Below are 13,554 nucleotides of genomic sequence, written 5' to 3'. Positions count from 1 at the left end.
CATACGTGGAGGGTTGTTTCTTCATGTGTTCATGCACTGCAGATCAGAGGGTGAGATGTGCTCTGAACCTTTTCAAGCTCGGGGCGAAGATTTGGTGGAACTGAAGCAGGATTCGGAGTCGGTGACGGAGATCACCAGGATGTTCACTGAGAGGGCGATGCTTTTCCCTGAGTATGCTTCGGAGCAGGCTCAGATGTCCCGATATTTGAGTATGCTCAAGATGGATATTAGGCAGTTTGTGTCCACGCAGAGGTGCGAGACCTTACTGGAGTTGTAGGAGGCCGCTCGGCAGCGTGAATTGGAGATTGAGTTACAGTTGCGAGAGTAGAGGCAGGCCCTGGTGCAGTGGCAGCCGGCACTGAAACAGTCCAAGATCATTGATTCCAGGTTGGGAGATCAGGGTAGCCACACTTGTGAGAAGTGTGGGAAGAGTTATACCAGAGTTTGTAGGTCCGATGGTATGTGCCGCAAGTGTGGGAGAGAAGGGAATTATGCGAGGGATTGTCGTAAGTCAGCCCCGGTTCGGGATATGAGGATTTGTTAGCAGTGCCATCAGGTTGGTCACTTGAGGGCCAACTGTCCACAGCTTGTCTCCAGACCGGTGCAGGTTCCAGTGCCGACCACTTTGAGGATCATTGGCGGGGGTCAGGGTGGAGCGGAGCCTCTGAGGGCTCAGGGACGCGCTTATCAGCTTACAGCAGAGGAGGTCAGGGCAAAGCCGGATGCAGATGCGGGTATGTTTTCGTTTCGTTGTTTTCTGGTTATCTTGTTATTTTGTGGTGTTGTATTTTATTCGCCGTTCTGCGTGTTTCATGGTTTGGTTGAAAGTGATAGTAGTCAAGAGCTGTAAGTGGTTAGCATCCAAGGGATTGATGGTCAGAATTTGGTTGTATGGTATTGTTGTCGGGTATAGCAATTGCGATTTCAGAAGTGTTCAGCGGAGAGTCGAACTCCCTTAGAGTTTGTGATGTGCAATGTCGGGAAGTAATTTTGTGGAGGTTGCTCGTTTAAGAGGAAATCAATTTAGGGATAAGAGGAGTATGTTGATTAGGGATGATTGATTTATGCTGGTTGAGTCACCGGTGGTTGGTAGTCAGTGCTCTAAGTGAGGAGAATTGGAAATTCTCAGGAGGATCGATAAGCATTAGAGGTTGATTTGCTGTTTGGGATTCAGCAGTGTTTCAGTCAGCCAGGAGTGTGGGCTGGTATGAGTAAGTGACAGACCGATGGGGCGGAGTATAGACCAAGGATTTCGGAAAGGGTAATTGGTTGTTGTGAGGCCTAGGATTAGGCCGGGATCTGAGTATATGGAATGGAGTTAGAGTTCGGAACCCCAAGAGGGCTAGAACAATATGTACGGGAGAGATTCCCAGGAAATATAGTTTGGGTGATGTATGGTAGTTTGAGCGGTCCGGGGAGACTGAAGGTCGGTGGGCGTACCAGTCAGGCCGAAGGCTCAAAGAACGGTACAGACAAGTTGAAGGCGCTGGATGGCGGTCCAGACATGCTGAAGGCTCTGAGAGTGGTCCAGATCAGCTGAAGACCTAGTAAGGCGGTCCAGTCATGCTGAAGACTCTGTACGTGTTGATAGGTCTATATGAGGAATTGGATTAAGTATGTTGCGATGGAATAGAAAACAGTAGGATTGGCCCCGGGTATTGACCATGTTAGTGAAAAGGTGGTGTATGGACTTTGATAGTCTTTGTGATAAAATTCAGAGTATATGTGATGCATGGAATAGCGGTTACTCTACAAGGGATATTGTAGAGTGGGGTGTGAGCACAGTGGCACTTGTTATTATGGCAAAGTGTTCAAGTAGATTTCCTTGGATAAGGAAAGGGAAAGGTATGTAACTCTGGGACAGAGTGTTGGTTCACGAAAGTGAAAGCAGTAGTGAGAATGGATGATTGAGAGTATTTCAATTATGGTTGTTGAGCACTGTTATTGTGCCAGTGGTATGGAAGCACTTCACGAAAGGAATTCCGGTGGTATAGAACCAGAGGAGTCCGGAAGGGATGCAAGGGTAGGACCTTGGAATCTAGTTATGGGAGTGATCATGGGTTATGTATATAGTGGTAATTCATCCTGGGGATGTCTGGTGGTATCGTCAGTGTGTCGAGTTTTTCCAACCCGAGGATGTAGAGCAGGCTCAACATGAGTATGTGATTGCAGAGGAGAGCTCATGGGAGTTGCTCAGGAGCTGAAGGATGTGTCATCCTGTCAGCACGAAAAGAAAAGTGTTGGATTCGGAAAGGAAACAGGATGAGTCCCAGAAGTGAATTCGATAAAGGTTATGCCAAGCGAGGAAAGGGATAGCAGTCGGTACCGGGTCAGGGCCCGGTGGTTCAGGGTGATATCTAGCTTGTACGAGACAAGTGATTATGTGATTTGGAAGGATGGAAGTATCATCGGGTGATCATTGGTTGATATGTGTTGTTATCAGAGAAAGAAGTCGGTGGCCGGCTTGAAGCAGTTTCCGTGACTCTGTGAGAAGGAGTTGGACTTTATAGGGGTTTGGTAGCAGTGTTTGGAGGAACCTGGGTCGGTTGATACCAGGATAATTGGAATTGTGTGTTGTAGCAGGCTTCGAGGACGAAGCCTAATTTAAGTAGGGGAGAATTGTAACATCCCAAGTTGTAGAGCAAGGGATCGAGGGTGTAAAGTGTAAATGGAGGTTTGGACTCGGCGAGTTGGAAAGGTAACTCAGCGAGTCGAGTCGCGTGTGGACCGCGTGAATAAGTGACCCAACTCGGTGAGTCGGGGCTAGACTCGGCGAGTCGGTACTGGAATGAGAAACCATAATTCCTAGAGTTTGCACCCTATTTAAAGAATGATATGCCTTCATTTCAGCCTCTATCTTCCCTGAGTGTTCCAGAGAAACCCTAAATTGTGAGAGACTCCATTGTTGAGAAGAGTGAAGCTTGGAAGAAGAAATTTGTGAAGAGAAGTTGGAGGAATTTGAGGATAGCATCAAGAGATCTCGTTGATCTGAAGTCCACATCAAATTAGACTCATCTTTAGGGTAAGAAGTCACCTCCTTAAGACATTTTCCTTATTGTCATCCATGGTGGTTGTTTTAGTGATATATAATCAAGGTTCTACAGGTTTAGAATTGATGATTCCACTTTAACTTCTTTTTCCCCGATGGGATGTGAGCTTAAAGAAGAATCAGTTATTCGACTACCTTTTCAATCTTAATTATATACGACTCGTATACACGAAATTGTGATTGTGAAACCAGGTTATGAATTCTAATATGAACTTCAGTACGGAGAACTGCCTAAGGCTACGAGTAATCACATCGTCATGTGAACAAACTTAGAACCCAGTACGAATCAGAACAAACTTAGAACCCAGTACGACTCGTGTAAACAGATCGCCCTATAGTTTAAACACCTACGGAGATACAAGAACAGTCCGGACAACTTAGCGGACTACACAAAAATAGAATTAGAAGACTAGGTTTCTCACCCTAGGGAACCTCGGTCATATTCTTCCAGAGATCGACGGATCGCATTGAGTGTGCCTCGGTTATCGAGGACTCCGTCAAGATTTTTCATTAGGAATCATTATCTCTGCCTCGCATATATGAAATGGTTGAGAAAACGCAAGGAAAGAATTACTTTCAGAAATGGATCTGAGATCCAAATATCACCAGTTCGAGTGTTAGGGAAGGATGTCCGGAAGACTATCTTCCGAACTCGATGCGGACACTTCGAGTCCGTAGTGATACCCTTCGGATAGGACCAATACGCCCATAGTTTTCATGAGCTAAATGATTAGGGTACGTCTTTCTTACTTGGATAAGTTCGTCATTTCTCCATGTAATGACTTACTTATCTACCCTTGTAGTAAGAAGGAACCAATGGAAACATTACCTTCAGAGAAACTTCTCGCGAAGTTCTCTAGGCACGAGTTTTGAAATTGAAGAGTCGAATTTCTATGACACACTGTTAGTAACTTGGGAAATTTTGAGTACTTTTTCAACTTGTCAAAACCGTTGAGCATTTGTCGACACCGGAGACACCGAAAGTCATTCGCCAAATTCTAGGTCTTACAGACCTACTGTCATAGTTCATCCAGAAACCCTCGCAAATCACAGGAAACTGTACGACTTTGACCCAGCAAGGGGTGGCCTTTGTCTGGGAAGTTAAACAAGAAAAGGAACCTTTGGAATTCCAAGTGAGTGACCAAATTCTTTAGGAAGTCTCACTCGGGAACGGCTTAATACGCTTCGTAAAGCGTGGAAAGCTAAATCCAAGATAGACAGGACCTCCGAGATTCTGACCAGAATCAGTCTTGTATCTCGCAAACTAGACCTACTCCGCGAACTCAGTAACGTACATTCTACTCTTCGCGTCTCTATCATGAAACCATAACTTTCCGTTAGGACTCTTGTAAGTCCACTCGTCGGGATCCTCGCCTTCGTATTAGAACCGTAGTGACCCTCGACCGAGAGGTCAAGCGGACGAAGCAACACCGTCGCCAGTTAGTGAAGGTTCGTTGGGATTCCAACCGAGAACCCGATTTCACTTAAGTGCGCTAGAACCAATCGATTAGGAAGTTTCCTCCTCACGACTCGATCATTCGTACATACTTCCTTGCCTAAATTCTAATTTCGGGACGAAATTCTCTTCAATAGGGGGATGATGTGACTACCTTAGACTTGTATGCTAGTGTGTATATGACTAGAAAACATCAAAATAGGAACAGGACACCAAGATATTTTAGGGCCGTGAACTCCAATATATGGTGCCAAATGGTGCCATAATTCCTCCTAAAGCCTTGAACAATTGCCTAGAACATATCCTATGTGAGTATAGGACTTCAAAACACCATAAACACCCTCCCAAGGGAGTTTACGGCTGTAAACTCCAAGGGAATATGGTCCCAGGGCCGTAAACTCCTTAAAGGAGTTAATAAGAGGCCCAAACACTTGTTTAAGACTAGAATCCCTTCACCACTTGAGTTATATTAATTCTAAGCTTCAATTAGAGACCTAGTTGAGAGTTTACGGCCAGGAGTTTACTCCCTTGGGCCGTAAACTCCAAAACATATGGTCATTTGGCAATAAACTCCCATTAGGAGCATTGCACTCCTTTGTTGCAATCCATTAGCCTCCTAGCATTTGACCAAAAGTGTTTTACTCACGTTAAAATCTTTATACTTGTATAATTAGTGTTTAAATCACTAATTATTTATATACATATGTCTTCATATGTAATTAGGATCATTGTGTGTGTCTAAAGTCTTCACTTGACACCAAGCACTTGCCTGATCCTTCCTTACGATAACAGTCCGTTCAATTCCAATCACTTACTGCAGGTGAGTTATACCCCTTAAATAATGTTTTAAACTATTTTTAAATGTTTTATGGGGGGGATACAAGTAGAATTATGTTATTTATTATATCAATCACATGTGATTAATATGCAACGTTCAAATGATTTACTACACATTAGCCGTTTTACCAAACAGTTTCCTTCAAGTGATTTTTATAAACATTTTATATGTTTTAAACTCCTTATTACACTGTACATTTTACTCTGTATATCACATTTCAAACTTATTTACAATTCTGTTTCAAACAAATGTTTCCTTATACTTAAACTATTTTATCAAACCTATGCCTTCAAACTGTTTTATTGGTTGACATCAAGTCGATCTTTTCTGAAGATAATAATTATGTTCAAATGTTTTACAAAACTTATTTATGCTTTTATATTATAAATTGCATGCCTTTATATGTATAGTTATATAAGAAATGTTTAAAAGACTTAGGAAGGCTATCCACCTTATTTCCTTTTCGCGCTTGAGATGTGGTCTGGTGGGATATCGGGTACTCGTCCGAAGGTCGTTTAAATATTAGTTATATATCATGTGTACATATATAGTCATAAAAGGTCCTTCCAGTTCATCCCATGCCCTTGGGTAGCAAGGGTATACATCCATGTTCATACGTACCAGTTAGATTACTAGTAAACTACCATAGGGGTGGTTTAGGAAGATACTAGAACTATTACTAGAACACAATATCATACAATAAGTCAGTTCATTCATGAGTCTATACTTGCTAGATAGAGAGCACATACATTACAGCTAGAACATTTCATTACTATGAGTACATATACAACTATACTAGGAAAGAGAACATATACAACGATACTAGAACGATTACATTACTATACCTGCTAGATAGAGAAAGAACACACATTACAACTAGCACACGTCGAACATTTCCGTACATTACACTTACATTAATACGTTCATAAAATTGTGATCCACTGTATCGGAGCATGCCTTAAATGTTATGGCCCGAGTTGTAGCCATAATTCTCTTGGAGGGAGAGCGTGAGTTTGCGTATAGATCTATACTGGATTGACTATCCTACACCTTGCTGCTAGCTACAGCCGGACCTGCAGGTCTGCGGGTGCCAAACGTCATTCCGTTATTACGACCATTCGTATGTCGTTGTTACCAGTCGATAGTATGGTGCAATTTATCACATGATACCTTAATATAAATCCGGTTTAAGGTAAATAGTACAGCAGTAGTTCTTATAGCGCTACGTTTTAGTACTACATTAATTTTCCCTGTACAAATATTTAGTGATCTTTTCACTTAAACTATAAGTGTACAAAACTATATTTTGTTAATAATAGTTACACTTGGGAAAATTACACACTTTTACAAGAAACGAACATTTAGAACAGTTAAGTCCTTGTAGAAGACTACATTTAGAACAGTTAGGTCTTGGTAGAAGACACACTTGTTTAATAGTAGGAATCATAGGGATTTCTAGGGTTTTTCAAACGTTTACAGTTCATTTACAAACATTTTCATACTTACAGTTCATTTACAAACATTTTGATACTTACAATTCATTTACATTTCCATGCTTACAGTTCATAAACTTACAAATTCTTACATACAAATTAAGACACTAAAATACTTATGATCTCACCAGCTTCAAAGCTGATACTCGCTTTCAAAATTACTTGTATCCTCAGGTCATTATAGACAGATACCGATGCAAGGAGAAAGGAAGATGGAGCTTGTTCAGACTCATCTTTCATTTTGATTTATGCTTTAGTGTTTATCAAAATTTGACAGAACACACTTGTATAATAATTATATTATTAATGCAATGGATGGTGTCGTTGCTTGTTTACTACTTTTCATTGTTGTGATATTGTACATGACGTCCTCCGCCCCAAAACGTTTCCGACGTTCTTGGTTTTGGGGTGTGACACTAGCCTTTTCTGGTTAAGTCGTGTCTCGGTGAGTTGAGGGATAACTCGGTGAGTTGAGCAGGATGAGACTCGAAGATTGTTGGACTCGGCGAGTCTTGGCGTGAATCGGCGAGTTGAGTCGTGATTGGGAGTTTCTGAGTATAGGGACTCGACGAGTCAACGGGTTGACTCAGCGAGTAGGGTCAACCAGGAAGGTTGACTTGGACTGAGGACTTTGACTTTGACCAAGGATTGACCAGTTTGACTTCCAGGGGTATTTTGGTAATTATTGGTATTTATTGAGTTCAGTTATTTGGTATTGATCAGTGGTGGAGTTCGTGTCGGTGGTTGGAGCAGCATGATCTTATTTCTTCAGTCGGCAGTTGCAGGTGAGTTCTTCTCACTATACTGACAGGGTCTACGGCACCAAGGTCGGCCCTTTATTGGATGGAAATTCGGGTATTGTTTGTTATGTTATTGCTTTGCTATGTTTGCATCCTGGTAGTTAGGATGGTACACGTTAGAGACCAGGTTATGGTCAGTATCCTGGTATGTAGGATGATGATAAGCTAGTGACCGGTTAGGTCGGTATCCTGGTTAGGATGTTGCTATGTTATGTGATATGCTGGATCGGTTTGATTAGTTGTGAGATGTTATATTATTATATGTTTATGTGCACATGGTTGTTAGACTGGGGTTGGGTTGAGGCAGGTCCTGTTTTGTGTTGTAGGCCAACATACCTAGGGCGGACCGGTTAGGCCGAAGGCCCGACGAGCGGTCCGGATAGGCTGAAGTCCTCAAGAGGGCGGACCAGACGTGTCGAGGCTCGGAGAGTGGACCAGACAGACTGAAGGCCTGGTGCGGGCGGACTAGTCATACTGTAGACTCAGAGAGTGGACCAGGTGGACTGAAGGCGCGATGTGGGCGGACCAGTCATACTATAGACTCGAAGAGAGTGTGGACCGGGTGGACTGAAGGCCTGGTGCAGGGAGGACCAGTCACACTGTAGACTCGATATGTATGGCTGTTCTGTTTATGATTTGATATGATATGTGTATGGTATTGTGGTTGGTATTTTATGTTGTATTAGTGTCTAAGTCCATAACTATTTTGGTATGTACTTGACCCGATGGTGCATGGTCCTTTTGGGTTGCCTTCACCAAAGCAACTTGATAGGATGAATTATGGAGAGAAAGGATTAAATATGATTTATTAATATATTATGAGAATAATATATTAAAGGAGAAATCATATTGTTTAATTAATATTAGTCAATAATTAATTGGTAATTAGTTTTGTGACTAAAAGAGATTAATTAAACTTAAGGGACTGGAATTGTAATTATAAGATAATTGCAATTTGGGCCATGGATTGCCTTTTATTATAAGGTGGACGAATTCTATGGGGGAAGATCATATGAAATCGTCCAAGGCCTTAAGGAAAGGGCTCCATGGGTTGCTTAGGGCTTAAGCAACCAAATTAGGGTTTCCTTGTTAGATAACCCTAATTGCCTCACTATATATAGACCCCTTAAGGACCAAAAACGTGGACAAGCAACCTTCTAGGGTTTCACACATTTTTGGGCAGCCTCTAACCTCTCTCCTCTTCATCCTCTTGCTTATGGTGTTTGTGAACCATTAGAGGAGTGACACTTGTGACTCTAAGCCTTCCAAAGTCAATACAAGGAGATTTGGGATTGTTATTGCTACATAACAATCAAGGTAACATCTTAAACCTATTCTTATGTTAATATGATTACTTGTATGCTAGAATTAGGGTTTATAGTCTTGGATAACTTGCATGTACAATAGAGAAACCTAGATCCAAGCATTAGGGTTTGTATGAGCACATAGGATGTTCTTAGGACCAAAACCCATCAGTGGTATCAGAGCCTTGATTAGTTTCTATTGTATTGATGCCTTGTTAATTTGTTCATGCTTGAAAAAATCGTTTTTTGCCTCCTGCCTGATGTACTCGGCGAGTCCCATTGTGGAGTCGGCGAGTAGGCCCCTACGCGGCGAGTCCATAAGGGGACTCGCCGAGTTTAGCTATCAGACAGGCGGATTTTCGGGATTTTTACCTATTTTGACTTAGGATAATTGCCAAAATTGTTTAAACTTAATAAAATTCGAAGCTTGTTAATCCCTTATGATTATCCTTGTCAAAATAAAAGATTTTGGTCATCTAATTAGATAATTGTTACCTTATTTGATATATGTTAAGTTATGGAAATTATTTGATCATTATCTTGCAAGAATTTGAACTAGATCTAATTAGATAACCACCAATTATAGTTAATTGCCTTATTTGAATTATGAGATCTAGAATATTCTTGACAAAGTTTGGAATAGTTTCAAATTAATCCCTTTAGGTTTTATAGTTTAAATTTAAACCCAAAAGTTTTGTTGTTTTGAAATTTAAATAGTTAAAACCCTAATGTTTTGAAAAAGGTTTCAAAACTTGCCCTCAAGTTTTGGAATTTAAAATTTTGGATTAATAGTTTAATTTGATGTATATTTAAATTCTAAACCCAAATGTTTTGAAATGTTTCAAAACTTGCCCTCAAGTTTTGGAATTTAAAAGTTGATTAAAAGTTTAATTAGGAATGTTAAATTCTAAAACCCTAGTAATGTTTTGAAAAGTTCAAATCACTCCCTTATGGTTTTATTAATTAATTAAGGTGTATAATTAAAAGAGGTTTAATAAATCCATAAAAGTTTAGGTTAACAATTTAATTGAGTTAAAAGTATAATTGTTAAATTAAACCACCTAGTATTTTAAAGTGTAAAATACACCCTATACTATATATAACATTAAAAGTCTAAAATTATAAATATGTATGAGTAAAAGTCAGTCTTACCGTTAGTAGGCCTCATTCACGAAGCTGGTCTATAAGGGGTGTTTAAGGAAATTGCCTATAAAATGCGATTGAATGGGTATCCACTCTTACCCACCGCACTCTTGACTAGTGGAGGGTCGTTAGCCGAACGGGTAGGATAGGACGAAACCTTCCATTATAATTATAATGAATTATTAAAGTAACTAAATGTTTTCATAAAATTCCCAATCTTAGTTACTTAGGCAAAAGTGAATTGATGCAATTCCATGAAATTACACTTTGTGCCCTTGCAAAGACGTTAGTGGAGCGTGTGTGGTTTACCGGCACACTAAATGGTTCTAAGCAAAGGTAGAAAAGGGTGACTCAATGTTTGTCATATTTTGGTGGAGCGTGTGTGGTTTACTGGCACATCGAATAGGTGACTGTAACATGTGAGGGCACAATGTAAGTTTGCATGGTTATTCACACCCGCTTTGTGATCCTCGGCATCCCAGTCACAAACAAGAGGGGCATATCGAGATTTAAACATGCCATTGAAATGTTCAATAAATCTCAAAGGATCTAGGAGTTTTCATAGATTTAAAACTTAAAATTTCTTTTTCGTTTTTCATGGTGGAAATTAGTGAATCGTCATTCACTTACCTTCAAATGTTCTGCAATTTGGGTTACAGCATCCCTCTCCCAAGTTGTAGAATATTGTGTTGGGTCCTAGCCTTAGTATTTCATTTGGGTGATTTACTAAGGACTCAATCAATCAACTAACTTGAATTCATTTTCTCCCATTTTGTAGATGTCAAAGTTCGACAACTATGGTCTTCCCAAATCCCATGGAACAAGCATTCCACATGAAGATGGTATTCCACGATTTGATCGAGGAACAAGAAATCATGCTTCACTTCCTCCACCTCCTCCAATTATTCTCCCTAACCCACAAGTTCAAAGGCTTGAAAAGTTCAAGATCACTCAAGCCCTTTTGGCAAGTAAACATAAAGAAGGAAAGCCAGTGTGTGCACACGTCCTAGGGATGAAGTCACACATTGATAGGTTAAGAATATTGGGATGAGTTGTCTGTGAGGAAATAGTTGTTGATTGGGTTCTTCAGTCACTTCCTAACTCATATAGTGAGTTCGTAAGAGAGTACTATATGATGAACCGCGACGTGACCCTTATAGATCTCACCTATATGCTTATTGTTGCTGAATCAGCAATGGTTTGGCGCAATAGAAAAGCAAAGTTGATTGGTGAATCTACCTTCAAGACCTTTATGGATATAGACAATGGCAACGAAAGACATGCTATGATCTAAAGGTTTGATCATAAGAGAAAGGTGATGTCTGAAGTAGTCCCATGTCATGTTCCAAAAGAGTCAATTTGCTTTTATTTCCAAGAGGAAGGGAATTGGAGACGAAGCTGCCCCATTTACCTAAGAGATCTAGGAGATGGGAGAGTCGAAACGTATGGATCTAATATAGGTAAAATGCATTAACTAAAACTTTTAAGCTTCTATTCTAGATTCTTAATACATAATGTGATAAGATTACAATTGATGTTTTGAAGGATCGAAGAAAAGAAAGAAAGCTTAAGGGAAGAAGTGAGCAGAATCTAACCTTGAAGGAATGGATTTCACTCGCATTTCTCGAAGATTAGATTCTTGAGCTACTACTTAGAGTTAGAATTAGATTGCTACGAAAGATGTATTAGCATAGTTTTTCAATGAATTGCATTGTAAGGACAAAATTTTTCCGCAATAAAATAAATTTTGATTTTATATTATTTATTTATCCTTGCAGTGGCGTATATGAAAAATTGGTGTTTGAATGTTTCTATTATTAGCAACAATGGATTTGGTTCTTATTATGTTATTTATGGAAAGTCGAGAATTTACCAAATAGGGAGAGTTTCTCATCACCCAAGTTTCAATTGGACAGAAACTTGGAATCATGCAACTTGGTTGCACGATGAATGAGAAATTTCATATTTGGAAATTAGACTAATTCATTGACAAGGTGTCAAGTGAAGGACTAGGAGATCGAGCACACAAAGTTGCGTGTTAATCAAATCCACCATAAGAGTAACAATGATATTCGTCATGATTTACTAAAGGTTTAGTAAATATGATTATACTTACAAGATTAAGTGTAATTATGAATTGATTGAAAAAGTTTAAATCAATAGCAAAACGAATAAGAAGAATCATGTAGGCAGAAAGATAAAAGTTTCTCCATTCTAAGAAGAAGGGAGAGTAGCTTTTGGGCTTTATGATAGGTCTTAACGATTAAGAACCATATCTCAATTGATCCTCTAAGTGAGTCTTAGTACAATTCTATGTTTAAGAAGAAGAATCAAGAATTAAAGAAATGGTTAAATCAAGAAGTCAATCACACTTCGTTCCAAAACAAGTCTTAAAGTTAAGATTGTGACATTGAGTGAAAAGTATTAAGAAGGTTTGTAACATTCATCAAATGTGGAAAGTTGTGATGTCTTGGATAAGACAAAGACCAACTAGGACCAATTTATGAAGAGTTTTGATAAAAGCTACACTACTTTTGACAAGAGAATCTTATATGTCAACGAGTCAGTGGGAGTCTTGATGGCTTGAAAGGTTTCAAGAACAAATCAAATAAACCTTATCGATCATCACTAGCACACGATTTGAGGTTTACAACATATCGTGTTGACATTATTTTGTTTCTGTGCCGTTCCAATTGAGTTATTATGCATGTGAGTCCTATGAGTTCTCATTTGAATGCATAAAAGGCAAGGACCTTGATCAATGGAAAGTACATTGATAAGAAAAGGTGAGATGCTTAACTACTTGGAAGACATGGTGGGCAGCTGTGCTACCAGAAAGGCAAGAAATCGAGATCAAGAAAGTTCGATCCATATGAGTTTGAATTTGTCGTAAACTTTGGTTTTGACAAATTCACATGGATAGGAACAAATACACTGTTTTAAATCTAAGTGTCATAAGATTTCCTCCTTCATGAAAATGATGATGAGGAAATGCTTTCACTAAGAAAGATTTTAAGAAGATAGTGATTATAAAATTGCATTCTCGAACTGTTTTATTGGTTGACATCAAGTCGATCTTTTCTGAAGATAATAATTATGTTCAAATGTTTTACAAAACTTATTTATGCTTTTATATTATAAATTGCATGCCTTTATATGTATAGTTATATAAGAAATGTTTAAAAGACTTAGGAAGGCTATCCACCTTATTTCCTTTTCGCGCTTGAGATGTGGTCTGGTGGGATATCGGGTACTCGTCCGAAGGTCGTTTAAATATTAGTTATATATCATGTGTACATATATAGTCATAAAAGGTCCTTCCAGTTCATCCCATGCCCTTGGGTAGCAAGGGTATACATCCATGTTCATACGTACCAGTTAGATTACTAGTAAACTACCATAGGGGTGGTTTAGGAAGATACTAGAACTATTACTAGAACACAATATCATACAATAAGTCAGTTCATTCAT

The sequence above is a fragment of the Lactuca serriola genome, chromosome 3 (assembly GCF_051521515.1).
Source record: "Lactuca serriola cultivar US96UC23 chromosome 3, Lser_US96UC23_V15, whole genome shotgun sequence".
NCBI lineage: Eukaryota > Viridiplantae > Streptophyta > Magnoliopsida > Asterales > Asteraceae > Lactuca > Lactuca serriola.
The sequence above is the reverse complement of the archived record's forward strand: the minus strand, read 5'-3'. Positions refer to the sequence as shown.